The 27,426-nt window shown below is 43.4% G+C and overlaps 1 protein-coding gene and 1 non-coding gene across 3 annotated transcripts in view; one reads left to right on the top strand and one right to left on the bottom strand.

Moving 5' to 3' along the window:
- The window catches only part of ATRNL1 (attractin like 1), a 602,864-nt gene that overhangs the window by 491,000 nt on the left and 84,438 nt on the right, over positions 1-27,426 (top strand). The gene's annotated exons all lie outside the window — the stretch shown is intronic.
- Positions 20,841-20,983, bottom strand: LOC114817515. Its single transcript, XR_003765378.1, has one exon. It is a non-coding gene; the product is annotated as a small nucleolar RNA SNORA7 (small nucleolar RNA).

Below are 27,426 nucleotides of genomic sequence, written 5' to 3'. Positions count from 1 at the left end.
AGAGATAATCCCCGCCCAATGATGGGCTCACGGTCTAATCAGGGGAGACAGACGGCAAAGCAAAACAGAACAAAACAAAACAAGGCAACATTATCACGATAAATAGAATCAAAGGGGTGTACATCCCATTAACAGAATAAACAGGGTAATAAATAATATATGCACATGAGGACAGTGCTGAGGGGAGGGGAAAGGGGGGAGGGGAAGGAGAGCAGAGGGGAAGGGGGAGGGAGCAGAGGGTGGAGGGGGAGCTGAGGGAGAAGGGGGAGCTCAGTCTGGGAAGGCCTCCTGGAGGAGGTGAGCTCTCAGTAGGGCTTTGAAGAGGGGAAGAGACTTTGGCGGAGGTGAGGTGGGAGGGCGTTCCAGGCCAGCGGGAGGACGTGGGCCAGGGGTCGACGGCGGGATAGGCGAGAACGGGGGACGGTGAGGAGGTGGGCGGTGGAAAGAGAGAAGGGAGGAGAGATGGGAGGGGGCAAGGTGATGGAGAGCCTCGAAGCCTAGAGTGACAAGTTTTTGTTTTGTGAGGAGGTCGATAGGCAACCACTGGAGGTTTTTAAGAAGGGGAGTGACATGCCCACAGCGTTTCTGCAGGAAGATGATCCGGGCAGCGGAATGAAGAATAGACCGGAGTGGGGAGAGACAGGAAGAAGGGAGATCCGAGAAGAGGCTGACATCATAATCCAGTCGGGATATGAAGAGAACATTATTTTACCCATGAGATGACCGAGGCACAGAGAAGTTAAGTGGCTTGCCCAAAGTCACACAGCTGGCAAGCGGCGGAGCCAGGAGCAGAACCCATGACCTCTGACTCCCAAGCCCAGGCTATTTCCACTAAGCCATGCTGCCTTTCTATTATTATTTTTCTTTAACTGCTTATTATGTGCCAAGCACTGTATTAGAACCTGGGATAGATACAAGATCATCGGGTTGCACACAGTCCCTGTCCCACCTGAGGCTCATAGTCTTAATCCCCATTTTACAGAGGAGGGAACTCAGGCACAGAGAAATGAAGTGACTTGCCCAACGTCACACAGCAGACAATTGGCGGATCCAGGAATAGAACCCGGGTCCTCCTGACTCTCAGGCCCATGCTCCATTTGCTGCTTCTCTTATACAGTACTGATCCTTGAAGCCAAAGCAAAATGAAATTGATGTTTACTGTGATCTGATATTTAAAAAATTCTATTTGATAACCTCATGAGATCAACATAAATTTCAAGATTTCCAACCAGCTCACCCCTTCACACTTATATTGTAAAATAGATCACTGAAAAAAATCAATTGTACTATAAAAATAAAAATGAAACTCGAAGGAAAAATTACATTAACAAATATTGACAGAAACTTGACTCATCTATTAATAATAACCAGAATTCTAAGACACATTATGCTTTAACTTTTCTCGCTCTTAATCAACTTTGCTCAGAGATTTTTCAAAACATCTGCACCTGCAGAAAACAGTCTTTTGACAACAAATCCTCCCTGAGAAGATGAAACCTTGGAAGTGCTAGTTAGTTATTGCTTCATTTGACCTGTTCCTGTGAATTCCATTTTCATAAAATGAAAATGAAAACTACTGTAATGCTTGTGTTCTAAGAAAGAGGGAAAATGATATACTGTAAAACACCCAATAAATTAGGTTAATACACAACTCACTCATAGAACAGCACATCAATATGAGATCGAGTTGCTACTGTGATCTAAAGTTCAGGCCCAGCAGACATAGTTCTCTCGTATGTTCTATTTAAGAAGCAGAAATGATACTATAATTAGTTGAATTGTTCATGCAGTTTTCTCAACGCCGAACCATGATTATATCCTTTAAGGCTGAGCAAATCTCCTATGATTTCATCCCTGACAGTTGACATATCCAGACAGACGTTGATTTTAACCAAAATTCAAAATTTTTAAGTCCCTTTTTCGAAGTGATTTTTCTAAGCATTTCTTTTGGTGGAACTCAGCTAGAGAGAATGTGAAAATAATTTTAAAATAATTATCTGAAGAGATGGCATTAACTCAGCAGTCTGGGCTTAGGGGAAAGAGCCAGGAGACTTGGATTCTAATGCCGGCCCTGCCACTTGCTTGTGCTGTGACCTCGGATAAGTCACGGAATTTCTCCGGGTCTCAGTTTCTTCATCTATAAAATGGGGGTAAAACGCTTGTTGTCCCATCCTCTTAGTTGGGGAGCTCCATGTGGGAAAGAGACTTTGTCCGATCTGCTTCTATCATCCCTACCCCAGTGCTTAGTGTACAGTGCTTTGTACGTAGTAGACACTAAGCACGTTCCACCAAATATTATTATTATTGTTGCTGCAAGATTATTTTTTTATATAACTAAATCAGGTGGGTTTAATCTTAAGGTCAGCAGATTTCAATATTGTACCCTGGCCTAGGTATTGTTTCACCAGTCAGCTTATGTGCTGTTCAAAGAGAGAACATTTTACATCCCCTCCTGAAAATACAGAAAAATGCAGTAAGGCAGTGAAAGAAGGGACCATCTTACAAATGCAAAACATCTAGCAACCCTAATTATCACGGATTTCGTCCTATAAGGATGCCGCCGGTATATTTAGTAGCACTACGTTCACCCGGTAAATCTTGTTCAAATGGATAATATAAATCTTGATTATTGAAAATAAGCTGCGGTAATCTAGAGTCGGCTCATGAACAGGGTGACCGGGGCTCCCTGGATTTATTGCAGCAGCGAGGGTTATTTTCGTGAATTGCACGGTTATTCTGGCTGCTAATGACTGACTGGCATAGGAAGGGAGGAATGTTTGTCCCACTGGCAGTAGAAGGTGAATTGATCACCGGCCCCGTAGTGAGTGGCGAGTCTCAGCTTGCAACCTTCAGTGCCCGCCAGAAGCGTGAGATGACAGACCAGTATCTCCTTTTTGGCCAGGAGAGCCGCACCTCTCCGCCGCTAAACCCTCTTCTCCCCCCTCTCCTCCTCCCCCTCTCCCGTCCCACCCCCTCAGCCCTGAATTCGTCCGCTCAACTGTATATATCTTCATCACCACCCTGATTCTATTTATTTGCCATTGTTTTTATGAGATGTTCTTCCCCTTGACTCTATTGCCGTTGTTCTTGCCTGTCCGTCTCCCCCGATTAATAATAATAATGATAATGTTGGCATTTGTTAAGCGCTTACTATGTGCCGAGCACTGTTCTAAGCCCTGGGGTAGACACAGGGGAATCAGGTTGTCCCACGTGGGGCTCACGGTCTTCATCCCCATTTTTACAGATGAGGTAACCGAGGCGCAGAGACGTTAAGTGACTTGCCCACAGTCACACAGCTGACAAGTGGCAGAGTCGGGGATTAGACCGTAAACCCGTCAAAGGACAGGGACTGTATCTGTTGCCGACTTGTCCATTCCAAGCGCTTAGTACAGTGCTCTGCACATAGTAAGCGCTCAATAAATACTGTTGAATGAATGAGTGAATGAAAAATGACAACTCGAGGAACTCAAGTCGAGAAACACAGGCCTGGGAGTCAGAAGAACCTGGGTTCTAATCCCAGCTCCGCCACTGTCTGCTGTGGGATCTCGGGCAAGTCGCGCAACTCCTCCGTGCCTCCCTGCGCACTAGGAGCTTACAACTGAGGTGGGGAGGCAGACATTAAAATAATTTATGAATATGTATGTAAGTGTCATCAGGATGAGGATGGGTTGAATAGAAAGCGCTTAAAGCGTTCAGATCACCTAGGGCACAGATGACACCGAGAAGCAGCGTGGCTCAGTGGAAAGAGCCCGGGCTTCGGAGTCAGAGGTCATGGGTTCGACTCCCAGCTCTGCCGCTTGTCAGCTGTGTGACTGTGGGCGAGTCACTTCACTTCTCTGCGCCTCAGTTCCCTCATCTGTAAAATGGGGATTAAGACTGTGAGCCCCACGTGGGACAACCTGATTCCCCTGTGTCTACCCCGGCGCTTAGAACAGTGCTCTGCACGTAGTAAGCGCTTAACGAATACCAACGTTATTATTATTATTATGACACAGAAGGGAGAGGGAATAGTGGTTTTAAGGGTTTAGGGAAGGCTTCCTGGAGGAGATAGGATTCTAGGAGTGTTTTGAAGGTGGGAAGAGTGGCAGTTTATACTACATGAGTGGGGAGGGAGTTCCAGGCCAGAGGGAGGATGTGAGCAAGGCGGCGGCATCGGTGATGCAGACAAGATTAATAATAGTAATAATAACGTTGGTATTTGTTAAGCGTTTACTAGGTGCAGAGCATTGTTCCAAGCGCTGGGGTAGATACAGGGTAATCAGGTTGTCCCCCGTGAGGCTCACTGTCTTAATCCCCATTTTACAGATGAGGTAACTGAGGCACAGAGAAATTAAATGACTTGCCCACCGTCACACAGCTGACAAGTGGCCGAGCCGGGATTCGAACCCATGACCTCTGACTCCCAAGCCCGGGCTCTTTCCACTGAGCCACGCCGCTTCTCTATTAAGATTAGAGGAGAGAAGTGTGAGGGCTGGGCTGTAGTAGGAAATCAGCAAGCTAAGATAGAATGGAGCGATGTGATTGAGGACTTTAAAGGCGACGGTAAATGCAGATGTGGCTGCCAGGGTCAGTTTGGGAGCCGCGGAGCCAGCCACTCCGGGTCCATCCAAAAGTTGACCCTTGATGCGGGGGATTGTCGCTGCACTGGCCTGTTCCCAAACTGTTTCCTGGAGATTCCCTGTAAAATCCCTCTGACCTGTTTCCATCTCACAAAAACCCGCAGGATGTGGTGCTCCACAGCAGCGAGGTCCCTGACGCAGAGTGAGCAGCTGCTGCGTCACAAGCCGTGAAAAAGCCAACGAGGCGGAGTGAGTGTTCTCTGGGTGTGCGTGTTTGTGTGTGAGTGTGTGCATGCATTCGTATGTGTATTTGTGCGGTTTTCTCTGGAGGCATCACCCCCATCCCGCTTTTCCCCATTACATTGCAGCTCCTCCTGCCTTCAGAGAGTTTACATCATTTATCTCCGAGGGTACTCTCCCAAGCACTTAGGTACAGTGCACACGCTGGGTGTTTAGAGACTGGAGTTGATCGAGTCCCCTAAAATGCAGTCGTTTTACCCTAAGGCTGACTCCAAGCTCACTTCCGAAGATACCTTTTCAGTCAGTCCACGGAATTTATTGAGTGCTCACTTTCTATTTTGTATTCTATTTTATTTATTGCTCCCTACTGTCTTGGGAGAGTAGAGTACACATAGTTGGTAGACACATTTCCTGCCCCCCAAAGCGTGAGTTTTGCCAGTTCTGTCCAAAAGAGCATTTGAAGGAAAGGTTATGTAAACTTAAAAATGCTTGGTCATCTTTGGGCAAGTACTTCAGGGTCATTATCATGCTACGTCTGAGCCTAGTGATTGTCCTTACCTTTCTTTGAACTGGTCTCACCTCGTGTGTTCGGAATTCATCCCCCCAAATTAAATGTGTCCCTTTCCCCAAAGCCTTGCTAGAACAGGTTCTGGCAGCAGGAGTCCCTGTGAGATATGGCAGTTTCAGAAAGTATGCATAGTCTGAAAAAGGCAGTCCTCCAGAAAAGTATTCATCCAGTTAATTTCTGGGACTCGTAGTCTCTTCACGGGTACAGATAGCAAGGAAGTTGAGGAAACTCAGCCTGAGTCTTTGTACGGTCAGTGCAGACCAGTATGAGCGTACGGTGTGGGATTTTGGTCTAAAGAAGCTTGGTCCAGAAACCGTTTCCAACAATTACGGTCTTGGGGACCAACTGATGTAATTTCAAATGAAAGGAAATTGTCCCGATTCTGCCGAGAAATGTCAGTGGGAAACAAATAACTTCCTTTTCATTCCTCGAGTTCAGTGAGCGAGGACTTTAATAATTCCGCACACAGATCTACCTGCCAAGTTGCTCAGATTCTTTGGGTCTGCGCTCACACGGCACGATCTGCCAACTGTGGTTTCTCCCAGTCTGCTGCGCTGCTTTGTCAGTCGTGTGAACGGCATCGCGTTGCTGTGCTCTTTTCCTCCGTTCTCCTCTTCTCCTGGCTTAGTTGGGGAAGGCCTCTTGGCGGAGAGGTGATTTTATTAAGGCTTTGAAGACAGGGAGAGTAGCGGTCTGTCATGTGTAAACGGAGAGGGAGTTGCGGGCCAGAGAGAGGAAACGGTCAAGGGGTGACTGCAAGATGGATGAAATCAAGGTACAACGAATAGGTAAAATGAGTAGTTTGGTATTGGAGGAGCGTAATGCTGGGCCTGAGTCTTAGTAGGAAATCACGTGGCTCAGTGGAAAGAGGTCATGGGTTCGACTCCCGGCGCTGCCACCTGTCAGCTGTGTGACTGTGGGCAAGTCACTTCACTTCTCTGGTCCTCAGTTACCTCATCTGTAAATTGGGGATTAACTGTGAGCCTCACGGGGGATGACGTGATGATCCTGTATCTCCCCCAGCGCTTAGAACAGTGCTCTGCACGTTGTAAACGCTTAACAAATACCGACATATTTGCAGGGGAAGCAGCGTGGCTCAGTGGAAGGAGCCTGGGCTTCGGAGTCAGGGGTCATGGGTTCGACTCCCGGCTCGGCCCCTTGTCAGCCGTGTGACTGTGGGCGAGTCACTTCACTTCTCTGGGCCTCAGTGACCTCATCTGTAAAATGGGGATTAACTGTGAGCCTCATGTGGGACAACCTGATGACCCTGTATCTCCCCCAGCGCTTAGAACAGTGCTCTGCACATAGTAAGCGCTTAACAAATGCCAACATAATTAAATCAGCAAGGAAAAGTGGGAGGGGGAGAGGCGATGGAGTGCATCCCAAGACGGACATAGAGTTTGAGGAACAGTATGACTAGTGGAAAGAGCATGGGTCTGGGTGTCAGAGAACCTGGCTTTCTAATTTCCGTTCTGCTACTGGGCTGGATTGTGACCTTGGATAAGTCACTTAATTACTCTGTGCCTCGTTTTCCTCATCTTCAAATTTGGAAATTCAATACCTAGCCTCCCTTCTACTGAGACTCTTAACCTCATGTGGGAGAGAGACCGTGCCTGACCTGATTAACTTGTATCTATCCCAGCCATAATAATTATTATTATAGAAAAGACCAGCAACCAGCCTGGTGAAGCGATAAATGAAAAGATTAGGCCTCCAGAAGAAGTGAATGAAGACTGAGAAAAAGGGACATGATGCAAGTTTACAAAATCATAAAGTTTGCGGACAAAGCAAGCACAGGGGAACAGTTAGGGGAATCAGTCAAACCAATTGATCCTATTTATTCATTCCTTCAGTAGTATCGACTGAGCGCTTACTATGTGCAGAGCACTGTACTGAGCGCTTGGAATGTACAAATCGGTAACAGATAGAGACGGTCCCTGCCCTTTGACGGGCTCACGGTCTAATCGGGGGAGACGGACAGACGAGAACAATAGCAATAAATAGAATCGAGGGGATGAACATCTCATTAAAACAATAGCTAATAAATAGAATCAAGGCGATGTACATAGCTTACTTTATGCAGAGCGTTGTACCAGGCGCTTGGGAAAGTACAATGTGACCGAGTTGGTAGACAGACTCCCTGCCCGCAATAAGCTTTCAGTCTAGAGGGACAGACTATTAGTATGAATGAATACATTATGGATTTCTACGCAAGTGCTTTGGGGCTGAGGGAAGGGCGAATTAAGGGTACAAATCCAAGTGCAAGGGCGATTCGGAAGGGAAGGGGAAAAGAGGAAATGAAGTCTTAGGTAAGGCATCTCGAAGGAGATCCGCCTTCAAAAGGAAAAGGAGAGGCCTTCGATTCATCTGTTAAAAAAACAAACGAGAGCTCTAACCTTTTTGTCTGCCTGTGATACGGGTCGAGTAGCCCCTGGGTGAAGGGGAGATCACGTTACCTAGGAAGCTGAGGGAAAGGAAGGCGAGATTGAACTCATCTGAGCTTCCTGCAGCCAACCCAGCGGAAGGGGCATGGCCTGGTGGAAAGAGCATGGGCCTGAGAGCCGGAGGACCTGAATTCCAATCCTGGCTCTGCCATTTGCTGCGTGACCTTCGTCCAAGTCACTGAAGTTCTCTGTGTCTCAGTTACCACCTATGTTAAATGGGGATTCGAGCTGTGAGCTCCGTGTGGGACATGGCCTCTATCAAATCTGATCATTTTGTATCTACCCTTGTGCTTAGAGTAGTGCCTGGCACATAGTAAGCAGCTGTGTGACTGTGGGCAAGTCACTTCACTTCTCTGGGCCTCAGTTACCTCATCTGTCAAATGGGGCTCAAGACTGTGAGCCTCACGTGGGACAACCTGATTACCCTGTATCTACCCCAGCGCTTAGAACAGCGCTGTGCACATAGTAAGCACTTAACAAATATCAACCTCATTACTGGGGAAGCAGCGTGGCTCAGTGGAAAGAGCCCGGGCCTCGGAGTCAGAGGTGATGGGTTCGACTCCCGGCTCTGCCACCTGTCAGCTGTGTGACTGTGATTTCACTTCTCTGTGCCTCAGTTGCCTCATCTGTAAAATGGGGATTAACTGTGAGCCTCGTGTGGGACGACCTGCTTACCCTGTATCTACAGAGAACAGTGCTGTGCACATAGTAAGCGCTTAACAAATACCAACATTATTATTTAACAAATAACATAAAAAATAGTCTTGAGAAGGTGATTGTGTAAGCCCCTAGTGATCCCCTTGTTGTTGCTACGGGGGTGCTTAGGTGAGAGACAAGAAGTAACGGTAACTGGTAAAATGGCTCGCTCAGTAAAGATCAGAAATCCCCAGTCTTGTCCAGCTCCGAAAGGGAAGAACTGGAGGGCTCTAGGGCCCAGAAGACATTATTAGGGGACGGGGCTTAGGGCAGTGTTTTAACCATGAGCCTTAGGGTGAGGAGTCCTTGGCATGTCATGACCATGATGTTGGTATTTGTTAAGCGCTTACTATGTGCCGAGCACCGTTCTAAGCGCTGGGGTAGACACAGGGGAATCAGGTTGTCCCACGTGGGGCTCACAGTCTTAATCCCCATTTTACAGATGAGGTAACTGAGGCACAGAGAAGTGAAGTGACTCGCCCACAGTCACGCAGCTGACAAGTGGCAGCGCTGGGATTCGAACCCATGACCTCTGACTCCAAAGCCCATGCTCTTTCCACTGAGCCACGCTGCTTCTCCACTGTACCAACTAAAAGATGTCGGGTGCTTAAATCCACCTGCACTAGTGGAAATAGCATAAAACTCCCTTGGGAGTCAGGGGACCCGGGTTCCAATCCCAGTTCATCCATCGGCCTGCTCTGTGACCTTGGGCAAGTCACACGACTAGTGCCTCATTTTCCTCACCTGTAAAATGGGGATTCAATCAATCCCTCTCCCTGCTCCCAATGTGAGCCCTGTGTTGGGACAGGGACAGTGTCTGACTTGATTATCTGCTATCTACCCTGCCCTTTGTATAGCGCATGGGAAGCGCTGAACAAATATTATCGTTATTATCGTTATTATTGCTTATTCCGTGTGCGACTTGGTGAGAGACATGGGAGGAGGAAAGAATTCAAGTGAAAGGTGAAATCCACCCACCTACGGTGTGCTCCTGGCACCCTCAGACCTAAATTGCTGGTGATTTACTGCCCAAAACCACGACGTTGTTTTAATCCCATTTTAATGAATGCTCCTAAGCTTGAAAATATGTAAGATATTGTTTTTCAGACTCTCCTTGCGTAAGTCTCTAGTCCTCTGAGGTCAGATATAGGTTAGAGTTGAGTCCTCTTCGGGCTGGTCCAGAGCAGTGCCGGGACTATGAATGGATATTACCCTGTGGTATACAGAGGAATTCTGACAGCATCACCCAGCTGTACCACACCGCTGCAAAGGATGGTGAAGCTAAAGAGGGAGGAGAGTTCTTTTTCTCAACAGAAGGCCTGCAACAATTAAAAATGCGATCTCCGTGTTGGCAGAGGAGAGGGGTGACGTCAACCCCGACGGTTGTCAAATGTGGATGCACGTTAGCGTTGCCGGAGCCGCTGAGCCCCAAAGAGGTCGGGTGTGGAGACGGCATCCGCAGTGGGTCTTTCTTTCAAGGTTAGGGGACAAGTCCAGAACGGCCGAATCGTGATGAAAATGAGTACGAGGATAGGGCCGCCGAGAAGTTTTCCCAGCAGCGTTGAAGGGAGATGGTCCGCGGTACCGTGAACCGCTCAGACGTAAAGGATGAGGACAGAGTTTTAACAGTGACTCCGTCACATGCTGAAACAATGGAATGCTTCAAGAAGCACTAAACTGACTGGAGAGCCAGAATAACAGACTGTGTGCAGCTGTTGAGGCTGCACATGAATGCATTCCGGTAAAAATCAGGAAAAGAAACAAACCAGACTTCTTCATGGTTTGTCAGTTATTTAGCTCTAACAGACATTTCAATTGAACTGAAAGGTATGAATAAATGAGGCTCTGCAGTAATTTTGCCTCTTGCTTGTGTGCCCAGCATAATATCGGCCACCGCTAGTTATTTGATTTTCTCACTTTTTTGGGATTTGGGTACCATATTTATGTGAGAAGATCTTGTTCAGTAGTAAGCTGTGCACCGTGATTTTCGATCCCCAAGTTGAAAAAGAAAACAAAGAACACAATCCTGCCAGGGGATAACTGGATCTGAAGCGTAGCAGCTTTAGAAACGGTAACCTACGGTAGAGTTGTACTAGTCGTGTTAGTAATGACAGTAGTAGCAGCAGCATTTATTGAGCACCCACTTTTTTATGGTATTCGTTAGCCGCTTACCATGTGCCGGGCACTGTTCTAGACGCTGGGGTAGATACGAGGTAATCAAGTCGGACACAGTCCACATCCCGTATGAGGCTCATAGTCGTAATCCCCATTTTACAGTTGAGTTAACTGAGGCACAGAGAAGTGAAGTGACTTGCCCAAGGTTACGTAGCAGACACGTGGAGGAGCCGGGACTAGAACCCAGATCCTTCCGACTCCCAGGCCTGTGCTCGGTCCACTGGGCCACGCTGCCTCTCTTGGTGCCCTATACTGTACTGGATGGCAAAGTGACATGTTCCTTAAATCTTCCACCAGAGGAGATGAACATTTATATATTTATAAGTAGAGGGAGTAGCTAAGGGTTAGGCTGGGAACTGCCCCAAACCGTGAAACTTAACTTCCCTGATATTTTTAAGCAAATAGCATAGGAAAACTCTCATGAATCACTTTTAGAAAGACCCAGTGTCTTTCTTCAGAGGATTGATAGTTGTTATTATTCCCAGCCTACAAAGAATTCATTTCAGAAAGCATTTTGCAGGGGTTAGGCAGTGGGGTATTGAATTAGCAACTGCTTCCTTTTCCTTCAAGTTAATATACGTGAGTACAGAAAACACGAATCCCATGGATGCTCTAACTTGGCTGGAGAGAACATAACTGTCTCTCTTGAGCCACTGAAACTCTGTCAACCAGTCTCCCTACCGAGATTGTATTTTCCACATTTAAACCGGACATAGTTAGATATGAGTATTCAGTGGAGGTGTTGAGCATCCTAGGAAAATGACAGTAACAGTCATAGTAGTAATAATAGTAAAAATTGTGGTATTTGTTAAAATACTTTACACTCTACAAAAGCACTGGGGTAGATATAAAATAATCAGGTCTCACATGGTGCTCATCATACAAGTAGGAGGGAGAACAGGTATTGAATCCCCATTATACAGATGAGGAAACTGATGCACAGAAAAGTTAAATGACTTGTCCAAGGTCACATAGCAGACAGGTGGCACAGCCAAGATTAGAACCCTGGACCTCTGACGCCCAGACTGTTTTACTAGGCCATGCTGCTTCTGAAATTCACAGCAGTCGCTGTTATTTGCGTTGTCCAATATACAAACTTCGTAAATAAAACGTATTGTTAGTGGTTTTGGGGGGGAGAAAAACCCCTCAAACCAGTTAGTATCACAGCTCTATTTCTCCCCTTTTCTGGTGGAAGTATTTCAAATGGCTGACTTGGCCATTCCAGCTTTGGCTACGGGAGGTGGAGTCAAGCAGAAGCATACGAAATCCATTCCTAGCTTGGGCAGTGGCTAGCGAGTGGCGATCGGCTAAAAGACAAAACTCACCTGTGCTAAGGCAGCAGTGGCATGGGAGAGAGTTGAAGGCGGAGTCTCAAGTTTACTACGCGGACGAATGCGGTGGTGAACTGCTTCCATATTTTTAGCAAGAAAATGTATGGATGCACTACCAGATCGAACACAGACGGAGGTAGGGCGTTCTGGGAGAAATGGAGTCACCTTGGATCGGAGACAACTCAAAAGTCTAAGACAAGACTTGACCATTAGTAGAAATAGTATTTTTTTAAGTACTTACATTGTCAGATATTTAGACCAGATTCAAGCTGAGAGCATTTTAAGAGTAGAACATTTACCGATTGGAATACATTTCACGGTATGAATTCTCCTTACCCCGCAAAGTGGAATCATTTCCGTTGCACCTCTTCAAATGAAGATAACTAGAGGAAGAACTAATGCTTCATACATAGACATTCATTCATTCAGTCATATTTATGGAGTGATTACTGTGTGCAATGCACTGTACTAAGCGCTTGAGCCGATAAGTACAGGATAACAATGAACATATTCTCCGCCCACAGTAAGTTTACAGTCTAGAGGATGAGCTTATAGTGTAGATCTCTGGCAAAGTGAAGTCCCCAGTGGCATTGTATGCATTTGGGACAATTTGGGCCATTTCATAGGAACTGGGGTGGCTCAATTCTATCTACTCTTACCTGTTTCCAATATTTGCCCAGTTTTAATTTTATTTGAAAGGAGCCATTTAACCTGAAGTCATATTGAATCTTTTTGTCCAGTTATATACTTTCACATCACCAAAGAACATCTTGGCTGGAATTAGTTCTATAATGTAATAAGTTGAATTAATTTGTGAATTTTTTTTTTGTATGTACAGGGTGAGAAAAAAAAATCAGTACCCCTTTCCATTACTGGACACACTTCACAAAAGTCAAAGAGAAAAGAATGAAAATTGCTTAAGAACAAAGAGTTCCAGGAGTCAATGGCCTGTCAGAATTTGAAACAAGATTTTTCAGTTCCTCTTTGGCCACTTTAATCCCATAATGTAAATTGAGAATAAATCGTTTGTTAAGCGCTTACTACATTCCAGGTACTGTACTAAGTGCTGAGGTAAATACAAGATCATCAGGTTGGGCACGCTCCATGTCCCACACGGGGCTCACGGTCTTAATCAGCGTGGCTCGGTGGAAAGAGCCCAGGCTTGGGAGTCAGAGGTCATGGGTTCGAATCCCGGCTCTGCCACTTGTCAGCTGTGTGACTGTGGGCAAGTCACTTTACTTCTCTGGGCCTCAGTTCCCTCATCTGTAAAATGGGGATTGACTGTGAGCCTCACGTGGGACGACCCGATTACCCTGGATCTACCCCAACGCCTAGAACAGTGGTCTGCACAAAGTAAGTGCTTAACAAATACCAACGTTATTATTAATCACCATTTTACAGTTGAAGTAACTGAGGCACTGTGAAGTGAGGTGACTTGCATGGCAGACAAGTGGTCCTCTCAGTTGCCCCCACTGCGCCCATCGGTTTCATTCTTGCCTTTCTTTTCCTGATGTGCCCCTGCTAAACTAACCAAAGCGGAAAGAGGAGCTCGCTGCCACTTCTTTAACTGTCAAGTGTGTGGCAAAGCAGAAACACACGTAAACTAAAGAAGATCTATAGTCAAAGCCTTCCCTACAAGACATTTGTGGTTTGTACACTGCTCCCATGAGAGGGTTAGCTAGGCTGATTAATTTTTGACTGATGCTTATAAAATTCAGTCTCAGATCGGTAGCAGTTCCAAAACATGGAAAAACATGGAAAAATGACTTTGAACCATATGGATCCCATGAAAAGCTAAATAGCTTGGATTTATTTCTGCTCAGTGAGTACACCAAACATCAGCTCATAGTTACCAGCGCCATCTTCTTTCCAAATAAAATAGCACTAATCTAATCCCAGCTCCGCCACTTGTCTGCTCTGTGATCTTGGGCAAGTCACTTCACTTCTCTGTGCTTGTTGCCTCATATGTAAAATGGGCATTGAGACTGAGCGCCCCACATGGGAGAGGGACTTTGTCCAACCTAATTTGTTTGCATCCACCCCAGTGCTTAGTAGAGCACCTGGAACATAGTAAGCGCTGCGCAGATACCACAATTATTATTATTATAGCACCTACCCTGCCAATGTCTGAATTATGAGACCCCATTTCATCGATTTTATCGTCGTTCTGTAGCGGGAACTCAAACATGCATGACTGCATCTTTATGTGGGACTCACCATCATTTTATTTATCCAAATCTGTGCTTGCAATTCAATCAATGAATCAAAAAATATCAACTGAAACATAATCGTGGCTCAGTATGAAGATTTTGAGAATGAAGATTTTTAGGAGGGAACTATGTGGCAATTTCATATCTGCTACTGAGTAAGAAATCCCATCCACAACTATCTTGGAGCATCTCATGAGTGTTATAAAATAAGGGGTCCCGTGGAAGCATAAGGTGTGACACGCCAACCTACCATAGTAACGTCTAGATAGAAATAAATCTAGGGTTATTCGATCACTGCTGAAACAAGGATTCTTATTCAGGACTAGAAGAACTATATGGCCATATTCATACTACTAAAGAGTGCAGAGAGATCCTCTCTGGTCACACGTTTAAAAAAGAATCCTGCAGGGAGGGCACCATCATTCCAATCATCTTCTAAAGATACTTTACAACGAAGAAAAAATGCCAAAATGTGGAAGGATGCAGATTTCGCTTTAACTTTCAAGGAAGTCACTATCACAATTATAAGGAAGAGAAATGGTAGACTTAGACCTAATCACATTCCTTCAGAAATGTACAAGGAAGGATCTTGTAGCTCATGTATGCATAATGATGTCCTCAAAATATGGAACTCTGATGAAATTCCTTGGACTTCCAATCCGCATCCATTATCATCATCTTCAACCTGAAATGGTCTCTGTTGCCATCTCGCTGCTGGCTTCCGCCTGCACGAAACCATTTATTCTGACTGCATTCCAGTGCATCTAGATTTGAGCGGAAATATATTCTGTAATTCCCTAATAGCATTTGGTCCAAAATGGGTATCGAAAAACTGACTATCCTTGAATACAGTGAATTATCAGCGTTGAGATAATGCTCACAGCAATATAATTTACTCGGGTGATAAGTGTGAGGAGAAAGGACGATAGCAGGATGCCCAAAGACCTGCTGGGAATGAACTGCAATGGCACTTGTGAGAAAATTCTAAATTATATATTAAAGATTATTTATTTATATGAAAGTCTCCCCCTCTAGGCTATAAGCTGGTTGTGGGCAGGCAGTGTTTACCAACTCTGTTATTTTGTACCCTCCCAAGAGGCTCAGTACAGTGCCCTGCACAATAAATGGCATATTTATTGCGCAGGGCATGATGATGATGAAGAGGCAGGACACATATTTTAAGATGTAGTAAAGGATGGTCTAAAAAAACGTGGGTTTGCAAGAGCAGACAGTAACAGAAGGTAGTTCATTAAACTGAGGAGATTTCTTTGATCGGACAGCTTAATTGCTAAATAAAATATTTAGAAATAGTCTAGCAAAGGGTGTGTAGATATCTAAGACACTGTTTCTTATTCATATCTGACCGGGATTCTTCTTATTGATGGATTCATTCATTCAGTATTTATTGAGCACTTACTGTCTGACCAAATGAATTTCTTTCACTGTTGTATAAGAGAAAATAAACTATTTTTAGAAGTCGCTGCCCAGGTAAGGTAAATTTAATAAGCTGATTGCAGTACTGAAATGAATATTCTATAAAGATGTGAATATGTAAATATGTGAATATTTTCTATTTCACAATTGCCATGTGCTTTATGATTAATTTCAAATCCCCACAAAGTAAATAAGTTCCTGCTCCTTTGTCTGTTGGAATTAGGCATGATATTTGATACACGGTTCATCCTGCAATGAAAGTATAATAATTCTAGTACTAAAACAAGTAGTACAAATGTTCTGGGGTAACAGGATGAATTGGTTGTTCTAAGAGTATTTTTGCTATTTCTAAAACAGTTCAGTATCAAAAGATTGCCCTAAAGAATCATTTCCCACTTCCGTTAGTTGTGAACATATGGATGATGAAAATGTTCTAAGGAGGCATCTCAATTTTTTCCTCTAGTTTTGCGTATTTGTACTGGACTTGTTTTAATTAATCTGCAGTTCCTCTTTAATTTACAAAGTAAAAAAAAAAACAGATGTGGGTAATGAACCCCACCCAAGTGACAGAAGTGTTCTCAAAGGCTTAATCAATTACATAATTAGTAGAACCAAATGGGAAGTAGTAAAGCATTGTAAGTATAACCAGAGAAAGGATCATTGCACAGGCACTGGCCATTAATTTTCAATAGGCACTGAACAAGTAGTCCTGGGAGAACTGAATTTGGGTCCTATTTTAGTCTGCATTTTTTCAAGGCAGTACTGATGAGACAGTTTAGTTAATACTGATAAAATATTCTGAGGACCCAAATACTACTCTTAGAAGAAAACCAAATGGTATATAGGCAGTCTCGCAGATAGATAACTGCCATGGATCACTAAGCCTTGGTGTTAGAAAAGTTACTTTGATGAAAGAACAAAAAGAAATTCAGTAGACAAAACCCACCCCCATTGGTGGCAAATGCTCTGGGCTTGCTAGAAGGCACTGTCAAACGGCAAGATTAGAAGGGTCATGCCTGAAACCACCATATGATGAACTCAGTTGGCTAAAACTTGTGCAATCCTCAGCAGCAGTTGAACTGTATTTAATCTCTCCTCATGGTTCAACACGTTGTTCGCATCAATGACAAGAACAGTGGGCATTTGATTTTTGTCATACATTTTTGTTCAGTTCATTGTGTTTAATCAATCAGTGGTTCTTATTGAGCGCTGACTTTGTGCCGAGTACTGTACTGAGCATTTGGGAGAATAAGAGTTGGCAGACCCGTTCCCTGCCCGCAATGAGCTAACGGTCTAGAGGGGGAGACTGACATTAATATAAATAACTAATGGATAAGTACATAGCTGTTGTGGGGCTGAGGGTTAGGTGAATAAGGGGTGAAAATCCAAGTGCGAGGGTGATGCCGAAGGGGGTGGGAGAGGAGGAAATGAGGGCCTAGTTATAGGAAGGCTTCTTGGAGGAGATGTAAGGCTTTGAAAGTGGAGAGAGTAATCGTCGGTTGGATTTGAGGGCATTCCAGGCCAGAGGCAGGAGGTGGGCGAGGGGTCGTCAGTGAGGTAGAGGAGATCATTGTACAGTGAGTAGGTTAGCAATAGGGAAGCGAAGTGTGCAGATTTGTCTTCAGTAAGAAAGCAGCAAAGTGAAGTAGGAGGGGACAAGGTGTTGAGTACTTTAAAGCCAATGATAAGTAGTTTCTGTTTGATGTGGAGATGGATAAGCAAATACTGAAGATTCTTGAGGAGTGGGGAAATGTGGACTGAATGTTTTTAGAGAAAAATGATCCACGCAGCAGAATGGAGTATGGGCTGGAGTGAGCCACTGCACAGAAGGCTCGGGTGGTTACAAACAAATCAGATTGAACACAGTCCCTGTCCCGTAAGGGGATCACAGTCTTAATCTTCAATTTAGAGTTGAGGGACCTGAGGCACAGAGAAGTTACGTGACTTGTCCAAAGTCACACAGCAGACAAGGGACAGAACCAGAATTAGAACTCAGGTCCTACTGACTCCCAGGCCCATTTTCTAGGCCATGCTCCTTCTCAACATCTGGAACAACTGGCAAGGGCATGGGAGTCATTAAAGATGAAGAAATAATTTTGCTGGGCAGGGCTAAAGCATGCCAGGATGAACTTGAAGCGGATGAAGTCGGACTGATATCTGGATTTCCGCCGGTCGCGCTCTGCGGCTCGTGCACAGGAGTGAAGGAAGTAGACTGTGGCGGTGATCCAGGGCTTTGGGTTATTGTTAAAAGTCAGTTTTGATGTTTTCATTTTTTTTCCAGCATTATAGAATATTGGCAGAACCATTTGCCCTTGGGGTCCGCACAAGCATAGAAGTGGATGGGAGTGTAGTTTACAGCGAGACCTGTTGTCTGCTGTGGGTTTAAAGTTGCTCATGGCTATGGTGGCCTTAATATTTATCTTCAAAAGCCCCCAATAATTACTTCTATCATCTAATGTCTCATCTAGGTCATCACATCCTTGTCGGTATGGGTATCCAAACTTACTTCTGACAACAGTTATTCTCCAATGTCCCACAATGGAATCAGCTAGAGGAGAGCCAATGTCTGCATTTAGGTATTGAAGGACATTATGGTGCATTCGATTTTGGATTACTTCCATGAATTTAATATAGTTCTTTAAACAAATTGGATTACAAAATGGTGCCTGATATGCATCCACATTAGAGTTACCATAAGGATGAGCAAATCATTGATGGGAAAGCATCGGGCACGGAGAAGTGAATAAATGCTCATTCTGGGGACATGTATTAATTCATTCTCTGAGGCTATCAAAACTCATTTAGTAAGCATCCTTTTCCAGTGAACTAAATGGAACCCTTTAGCCAAAGAGGAAATGCTCAAAATGGAAATTTCCACTCGGTGGCAAAATCATACCCCCTTTCTGTCAGTAAGAACTTTGGCCTGTTCTTGAGATTCAAATTTGTGAGATCTCTAAAATAATCACATCTCATCCAGGAGGTCTTCTGTCACTCTCTCTCCTCTGACCATCCTATTTCACCTCCCTCCTGCATCACCACTGCATCTGAGTCCGGAACCTCTATTAGCTTAGATAATTGTCCTGCTTTCCTCAGCACTTATGTACATATCTCTTTTTTTTAGAGTTGCTTCTCCTTCCTCCTGCTTCCTCTACTTAGCGTATCCTGTTCTCCCAAGTGCTTAGTACAGTGCCCGTTACTCGGTAAACCCTTAAAAAATACCATTGATTGATCGGGTGACATCTACACTTAGAAAGTGATCTGTCTTAAGTATTTTGTATACAAATTTCATATTTATAATCTGTCAGATTCTTAAATATCTTCTTTAGCTTCTATGATGAGTTGTAATTGTGAGTTTTATGTTAGACCTCTTTGATTTAGTATTTCCAGTACAGAGCGTGGGGGTGTGCATGCAAAACTGAATAAATCAAATCTAGTACAATATGCATGTTTAACGTGTTAATTGACTGCACATGCCTATGCAGCAATTGCAAGAGCAGCAGCAATAAAAAAAAAGTATCTCAACCTTTCATGGCTTTCATCCATGATTTTCTTACTTATCGTGGGCTGCGTTCTTGGTAGAAGACATTAATTATGTAAGTGCTATTAGCAGTTGATTCTATGTTAAAAATATTGCCAATCCTATACTTTTATTCCCCTTTACTAGCGATTCGTATTCACAGAGTTTCTTGGTTTAGTTCTTTTATTATTATTATAGTGCTAGGTATAAGTGTTTTAATAGTCATTCTTCAGACTTGCTTTTTTCAAGAGGTTTAAAATGAGCAATATAGATACTGTTTTACAAAAGTTCACTCAGTCAATTTTTAAATTACTTTACATAACTTAAAGAACTTTGTGGTCCACAAAAACAGCAAAAGAGCCTTGCAGATTGTACTTCTTTTTTAACATTTAAATCCGTTATAGATCCTAGGAAAATATTTGAAATTTTCCTTTTCAGTAATGTAGGGGTTTTTTTTAATTCCATTTGTTAAGCGCTTACTGTGTGTCAAACACTGTTCTAAAGGTGGATACAAGTGAATTAGATTGGACACAGTCCCTGTCCTGCAAGGGGCTCGCAATCTAAGTAGGAGGGAGAACAGGAGAATCGAAGCATGGAGAAGTTAAGTGACTTGCCCAAGGTCACACAGCAAGCATTTGTCAGAGGCAGAATTAGAACCCAGGTCCTCTGACTCCCAGGCCTGTGATCTTTGCACTAGACCATGCTGCTTCTCCACCTAGAAGAGCAGGCAAATAAAGGACTATAATAATAATAATTATGGTGCTTACTATGTGCCAAGCTCTGTTCGAGGTGCTGGGTTGATCCAAATCAGTCAGATTGGACACAGTCCCTGTCCCACATGGGGCTCCCACTCTTAATGCCCATTTTACAGATGAGGCAACCGAGGCACAGAGAAGTGAAGTGACTTGCCTAAGGTCACACAGCAGATAAATGGCAGAGCCTGTATTAGAACCAGGTCCTTCTGACTCCCAGGCCCATGGTCCACCCACTAAACCGTGCTTAATCGGAGATCTATCGGAAAAGTAGAAATGTTGTAAAATTTCTTTCAGTCCTGACATAAAAATAATGCCTTGTATAATAGTTCAGAAAAACCCTTAAAGTGCCAAGATGGAAAACGAAAGGGTTGGATACAGTCCAACTTGCCCCACGTATGGCTCAAGTCTTAATCCCAATTTTATAGACAAGGTAACTGAGGCACAGAGAAGTGTGATGTGCCCAGCATCACACAGGAGGCAAGCGGTGGAGCTGGGATTAGAACCCAGGTCCTCTGACTTGCAGGCCTGTGTTTTTTCTACTAGGCCTATGGTTAACAGAATTGGGCTGGAAGTCAGACAGACTGAGCTTCTAAGTTGTAACGGGGCAAATGCAGAATTAGTCTTCCAGTGCAACTAGGCTAGGGAAACCTTCCCGATCATTGATTTAGAATGGTGCAGCAAAATGTAGTCTTGTCTTATGCATTCAAGTCACCTCTGACCCATAGCGACGCCGTGGACACATCTCTCCCAGAACACCCCGCCTCCTTCAGCAATCGCTCTAGTAGTGTGTGCATAGTTTTCTTGGTAAAAATATGAAAGTGGTTTACCATTGCTTCCTTCCCCACAGTAAACTTGAGTCCCCGCCCTCGACTCTCTCCCTTGCCACTGCTGCCCAGCACAGGTGAGTTTTGACTTGTAGCAGATTGTCTTCCACTCGCTAGCCACTGCCCAGGCTAGGAATGGAATGGAATGGACAGGCCTCTGCTTGACTGTCCCTCCCATAGTCGTGACTGGTAGAGGACTGGAAACTCTCCAGGTGAGACCCTGAGAGGGACGCAAAATTTAATACCAGAGATTAAATATACAGGAACCACGTCTCACCTGTGGATTATCTCCCAGTTCTTAGAATAGTGCCTTGAAAACCGTAAATTCTATTACTACTAATGTCAAACTATAATAAGGGGACATATTTTATACATTGTCAGAATAAATCATTTTACCTCACCAGTAATGATTGTCATAAAGCTATGAAATTACTAAGGACTCTCATTGCTTAAAGTGGCTATATTGGCTTGATTTTTCTTAGGTTTCCAAAGATTGGAAAAAAGCAATAATGTTATTTTTGCTATCCACCCTCTGCGTCTTTATCCTGAAACATTTAAATCAAGTGAGACCAGTCCGCTGATATTTTGAAGGGCAACTAATTTTGAGCCTGTGGGTCTGTATTAGAACATTATACCACTGTGTGCTTATGCTTTTGTCATGACAACAACGCAGAGTCCATAACGCTAAGTCAATGGATTTATTTCCCCTTGAACATAGAGTATTGAACCACACTGTCTCTTTGGGCTGTGACCACACTTGAAAGTATTGAACACGGAGGAGGAGAAAAGTCAGGGAACTAAGAAAATGAAGTTTAAGATTGAAATGCCTTTGCAAGCTTCAGGGTAGCGTACTCATTACATGAATATCATGTTTTATGCTTTCTCCTATTCCCTTGTGTAATACATTATTCTCTTTGAATATGCTTCTAATGCAGTTTAACCCTGGGTATGAAAGTGTAGGTCAGCTTAATTTCTTCTCTAAATGCCAGGCCTTCTCACTTGGAGCATAGCAATCTTACAGGCTTTTTCCTCATGTATCATTTCCTGCAAAGCAAAAAGCTAATAAGGAGAGGATGTGATTTCCATTTTGTTCTCCGATTCTCGCCCATTGAAATCTAAGAATCAGCTGTTACGATAGTGAATCTCATTGTTATCCCAATGAAATCGATGCCTGTGATATGGATCAGCAGACTGACTTCATTGGTTCTCACCAAACTAATGCCATTTAACTAATGTGATTAAAAACTCAATTTTAAATTAATATAAACTCATTAAACTACAAATTCCAAGTTATCCAAGCTGTTGAAAAATACTGATTTAAATTTATAGATGAATTCTAATAAGAATTGTATTAAAAGTGTTTGAGTTGGAAAGCATTAACATGATTAATGTGCAGTTGCTTGCATTTTTTATATTTCTGTCATAGATCAGACCCACTTGAGCATACTGCCAAACTTTATTCCACTCTTGTCAGAACGTATTACCGCTGACAGGTATAACGTATCTACATTAATCATGAATTCTTTGATTCAATTTCCTAATTACCTTTTTGGCATGAGATAGTGGCCATTTAGTCTTGGGCACTGTATTTGTCTTATGGCATAATAATAATATGCTTTTAAAAATTAGTTGCACCCTGAAAGTGCCAAGTCAGAAAACAAAATATGGCTAAGAGATGGAGATGTAAAGTTCTACAGTACTTGAATAAAGTATCAGCTATTGGCACAGAGAACAATACCCAAACTTTCACGTAATACTCTTTTCCCGATGTTAAAGCCGTATGGGATTTACAGATTAGGAAGAGGGTCAGATCCACCCCCACCTCCCCCCTTTCTGTTTCCCATTGTCTCTCTCTTCCCGGGATCACCTCTTTCCCGTCTTCAGTAGTTCCAGACTCAGGCTTCTAGGACTATCCAGAAGAAGATGCCACCCAGAAGGCAAAGCTACCTTGTACTCGCAAGGCTGTTACACCCCAAAGTTCCAACGGTCTGAGTAAAGATCTGTCATTAATAAATATAGCAATCCCCAACTAATCCAAAGACACTGCTCCCATATTTTAATTTTTTTAATAGTCCCACTGGCACTTTTTCCCATGTTCTTTAAGTGTTTTCCAGTTTCAAATGGATTACTTTTCCCCCTGTTCTTTAAGTGTTTTCCAGTTTCAAATGGATGACTTTTTCAGAAAAATCCTTGACCCAACATTTCCTTCTCTTCATTTCTGTATTCTGTGATCCTTTTTTGGCCAAAATAAAATCTACTTCCTCTGTTCTTAAAATGGCATTTGGATTTAGACTTTATTGTCATTGTAATCAATCAAACAGTGCTGTATATTGAACACATTTTGTGCAGAGCACTTTACTAAGTGCTTGGGAGAGTATAATAAAATAAGTAGACCCAGTCTTTGCACTCAAGGAGTTTACTTTCTAGCAAAGGGCCTTACATTCTTCTCAGGTTTTGAAATGTGTTTCAGAGCCAACCTTTAAATACCGCAGATTCCCTTGTCAATGCATGTTTTTATTAAGAATCACCCCACCCAAAGTGCTCTGGATATCTGCACATATCTACTTATGAATTCTACTATTTCAGAACTTACTGATCCACATATACATCTTTCTATTGTCTCCTTCCTCCTATCTGTAATTAATATACATTCCTCTCCTCTGCTGGATCATCAGCTTCTTAAGGTTAGGCATCATGTCTTCTACCTTTATCGTACTTTACTGAACATTTATGACAGTGCTCTGCACCCAGAAGGCACTCAACAGACAGGTACGGTGAAATGATTGGATTGTGTAGGATGGAAAGAACTTTGTAACACATTTGATAAACTTGATTGGCCAGGACCCAGTACTTCCCACTGTTTTTCTGCCCTCCCAGTTAAATTATTGTTCCAGGAAGATCCACTCCACATGGCGCTCTATGCCACCAAGCTACTTTGCTCCATCTTTCAACTACAGAAGAAAAGGTAGTCTTTATTATCAAAGAAATGGTCACCCTCAAATATGTATATATTGGAGGATGAAGCAGACTTGTCATGTTAACCCACTGTGAACTTTGAATACAGAGTATTTCATGCCAATTTGTTATCTGGCAATGATTCAGTAAGAAATGTGCTGGATATTTAAGCCATTTGGCTTCTCTAGTCAGAATGCATTTGCTGAACTGCTTAAGGAATTAGAAAGCCCCTTTTGCAGTCTGATGATTTTTTAATATGTAAGTTGTTTATATGAAGTCAGTGCACTAGAAATCATCACATACAATGTCATTGAGAATTGTTTCTCCCATGAAAAGGGGAATTTGAAAATTGAAGTTGAAGTTTTTTACCAAATCAATGAACAAAAGGTGTTTTCAAGGAAGTAATTCACAAGCAAAAAAACTACTAATTATATAACTGTCATAGATGCTTTTTGGCATGGTCCAGTACCAGATTATTTCTGTTCAAAACAATGACAGTGTTTTGAGTAAATTTCAATTGAAAACACGTCTTATCGCTTTCAAAGGCAGCCATGGAAAATGCCTGATAAATTGCACATTTCAGGGAGCTTGTTATGTCAATGTGAATTGTGTTTGATTCACGGTTGTATATTTGTCTTTAAACATCTGACAAACCTCAGGGTATCTAAAGTGTTATCTTGAGTTTCTGTAGTTTTCTGCTGCAGGATCTGAATGATGCTATATAATTGCCAGTTTGTGCCGTAAGATACAAGAAACAAAGTGAAATTTTTTACAGTCTCTTTGGAAACATTAAAAATGATTTTGAAAAGATCCAGAACAGAGTTCCTGAAAACATTAGAGCAGTAAAACTCACCAGTAATATTTAAAACTGAATGGGTAGTCAAATATCCATTAGTGTCACTGCAGATTTCCCGGAAAAAAAATCGAAAGGGAAATAAATTCACAAAATTTCATGAAGTGATTTTATCTCCAAAAAAATAAATAAGAATATAATTGTAGCTATAAATGTAATTCAACCAATCAATCAATTGAATTTATTGAGCATTTAATATGTGCAGGGCACTGATACTAACCACTTGGGATAGTATAGTACAACAGAGTTGATAGACATGTTCCCTGCCCACAGAAGCTTGCAGTCTAGAGGGAGATGCCCATAGCTCTTCCTCTTAAGGAAATCTAATCTGCATTGTTTTGAGATGATAATTGTGGTCTGGTCGATTTGGGGGAGAGAATCCCACTCCAGAAGAACAGGAAGAGTGGGAGGTCGAAGATGGGAAAGTTGCAGTTGAAAAGGGGCACTTGGGAGGAGTGAAGAGCATGAGCTGGGATTTGGAGGGTGAAGAAAGCCAATATATCACATGGGAGAGATGGTGAAGAGCCTTGAAGCCATTTATGAGGGGTATTTACTGAATGTGAAAGGAGGTTGGTAGTGCAGAGCTGTATGCCGAGTGACATTTCAAGAAGCAGCAGCAGCTTGAAAGCAACTGGGCAGGAGACTGAAGGAGAGAATGAGACTGAAAGCAGGTACACCAGTGGAAAAGTTAATACAGTGGCCTATCCAGGATATGACTTGAACTTGGGCCAGAGACCGGTTGGGTGGAGCAAAAGGGGCATATGCTTGAAATGTCATAGAAAAAGAACTAGCTGGACTTAGGGGGACCTGGGTTCTATTCCCAGCTCTGCCATTTGCCTGCTGCGTGACTCTGGGCAAGTCACTTAACTTCTCGGTTCCTCAGTTCCTTCCTCTTCATTCATTGTCGTGTTTATTGAGCTCTTACTGTGTGAAGAGCACTGTACTAAATGCTTAGTGGATACAGCACAGGCCTGGAAGTCAGGAGGTCATGAGTTCTAATCCCAGCGCTGCCACATGTCTGCTGTGTGACCCTGGCAAGTTACTTCACTTCTCAGGGCCTCAGTTACCTCATCTGTAAAGTGGGGATTAAGCGTGTGAGCCCTATGTGGGACAGGGACTGTGCCCAACCTGACTAACCTGTATCTACCCCAGTGGTTAGAATAGTGCTTGGCACATAGTAAGCATTTAAGTACCGTAATTATTATTATTATTAATAAAACGGGCACATCCCTTGCCCATAACGAGCTTACAGTCTAGAGGACAAACTTATTGTAAAATGGAGATTCTGTGCTTGCTTTTCTTCCGGCTTATACTGTGAGGTCCATGTGGGACAGTTACTGCATCCAGCCTGGTTATCTTGTACCTATCCCAGTACTTAGAGTGCTTGGCACATAGTGCTTAAAAATATCACAATGATTATTTATTTATTTATTTATTTGTTTGTTTATGATACAGTGATATATGCTGAAAAAATACAGCATCTGTCACCCCATTTTGCGACACAACTGTACTTCCAAGGAATATAAATTTGTTCTATCATCAGTTATGCCTTTAAAATGAAGGGTTGCATAGCTCTAAATCTCACATGACCTCATCGTTGTGTTCTTGGCAGAGCTTTGTTTCCCATTCTCCTGCAGTTAGCCAGATGGGCTCAAGGGCATGAATTGCAATTAATCCCTACTGAAAGCTCACCTCCTCCAAGAGGCCTTCCTGGACTAAGCCCCTTTTTCCTCTGCTTATCCCCATTGCCCCCACTCGCTCCCTCTAGTCTACCCCCTTCCCTGCCCCACAGCCCTTGTGTGTATATACGTACATATTCTATTCATTTTATTAATGATATGTATATATCTATAATTCCATTCATTTATATTGATGCTATTGATGCCTATTTACTTATTTTGATGTCTGTCTCCCCCCTTATAGACTGTGAGCCCATTGTGGGCAGGGATTGTCTCTTTGTTGCTGAATTGTACTTTCCAAGCGCTTGGGACAGTGCTCTGCACAGTAAGCTCTGCACGCTGAGAAGCAGCGTGGCTCAGTGGAAAGAGCCCGAGCTTGGGAGTCAGAGGTCATGGGTTTGAATCCCGGCCCTGCCACTTGTCAGCTGTGTGACTGTGGGCAAGTCACTTCTCGGTGCCTCAGTTACCTCATCTGTAAAATGGGGATGAAGACTGTGAGCCTCACGTGGGACAACCTGATTACCCTGTATCTACCCCAGCGCTTAGAACAGTGCTCTGCACATAGTAAGCCCTTAACAAATACCAACATTATTAAGCCCTCAATAAATAGGATTGACGGAATAGTATTTGTGGAGCACTTATTGTGTGCAGGGCACTGTAGTAAGCACTTGAGAGAATATAATACTGTAGCATTGGAAGACACATTCCCTGCCCCCAAGGAGTTAAATGTCCTAAGGGGGAAATAGACATTAAAATACTTCAAACCAACTTTCAGTGGCTTGCCAGGCCAGGAACAGAGTTGATATTATCAGTTTTAGATAAAGGTGATTGTTTTTCTCCTCACTTGTTCTCAAGATGTCACTTTTCTCTGGCCTTATGACTATATTCAAGAACCAGCTACGGTATCTCAGGAGCCATCTCACATTGAAGTTTCAAAGCACTTGATGAATAAGTAACAGATGTTTCATTTCTCTCCTCAATGGCTTTTCCCCTAGTAACTACCCATGGAGTTCATTTTAAACTGGGTTATCAGTTGGTATCGTATCAGGGAGAGCCACTGGGTCTCCAGGCCTTGGTAGATGTTTTAGCACCGGCTTGGGAGTCAGAGGTTGTGGCTTCTTATCCCGGCTCAGCCACTTATCAGCTTTGTGACCTTGGGCAAGTCTCTTAACGTCTTCGTGCCTCA

Source organism: Ornithorhynchus anatinus, chromosome 16, assembly GCF_004115215.2.
Source record: "Ornithorhynchus anatinus isolate Pmale09 chromosome 16, mOrnAna1.pri.v4, whole genome shotgun sequence".
Taxonomy (NCBI): Eukaryota; Metazoa; Chordata; class Mammalia; order Monotremata; family Ornithorhynchidae; genus Ornithorhynchus; species Ornithorhynchus anatinus.
Note: the sequence above shows the minus strand (reverse complement) of the source record. Positions and strands in the feature narration are given on the sequence as shown.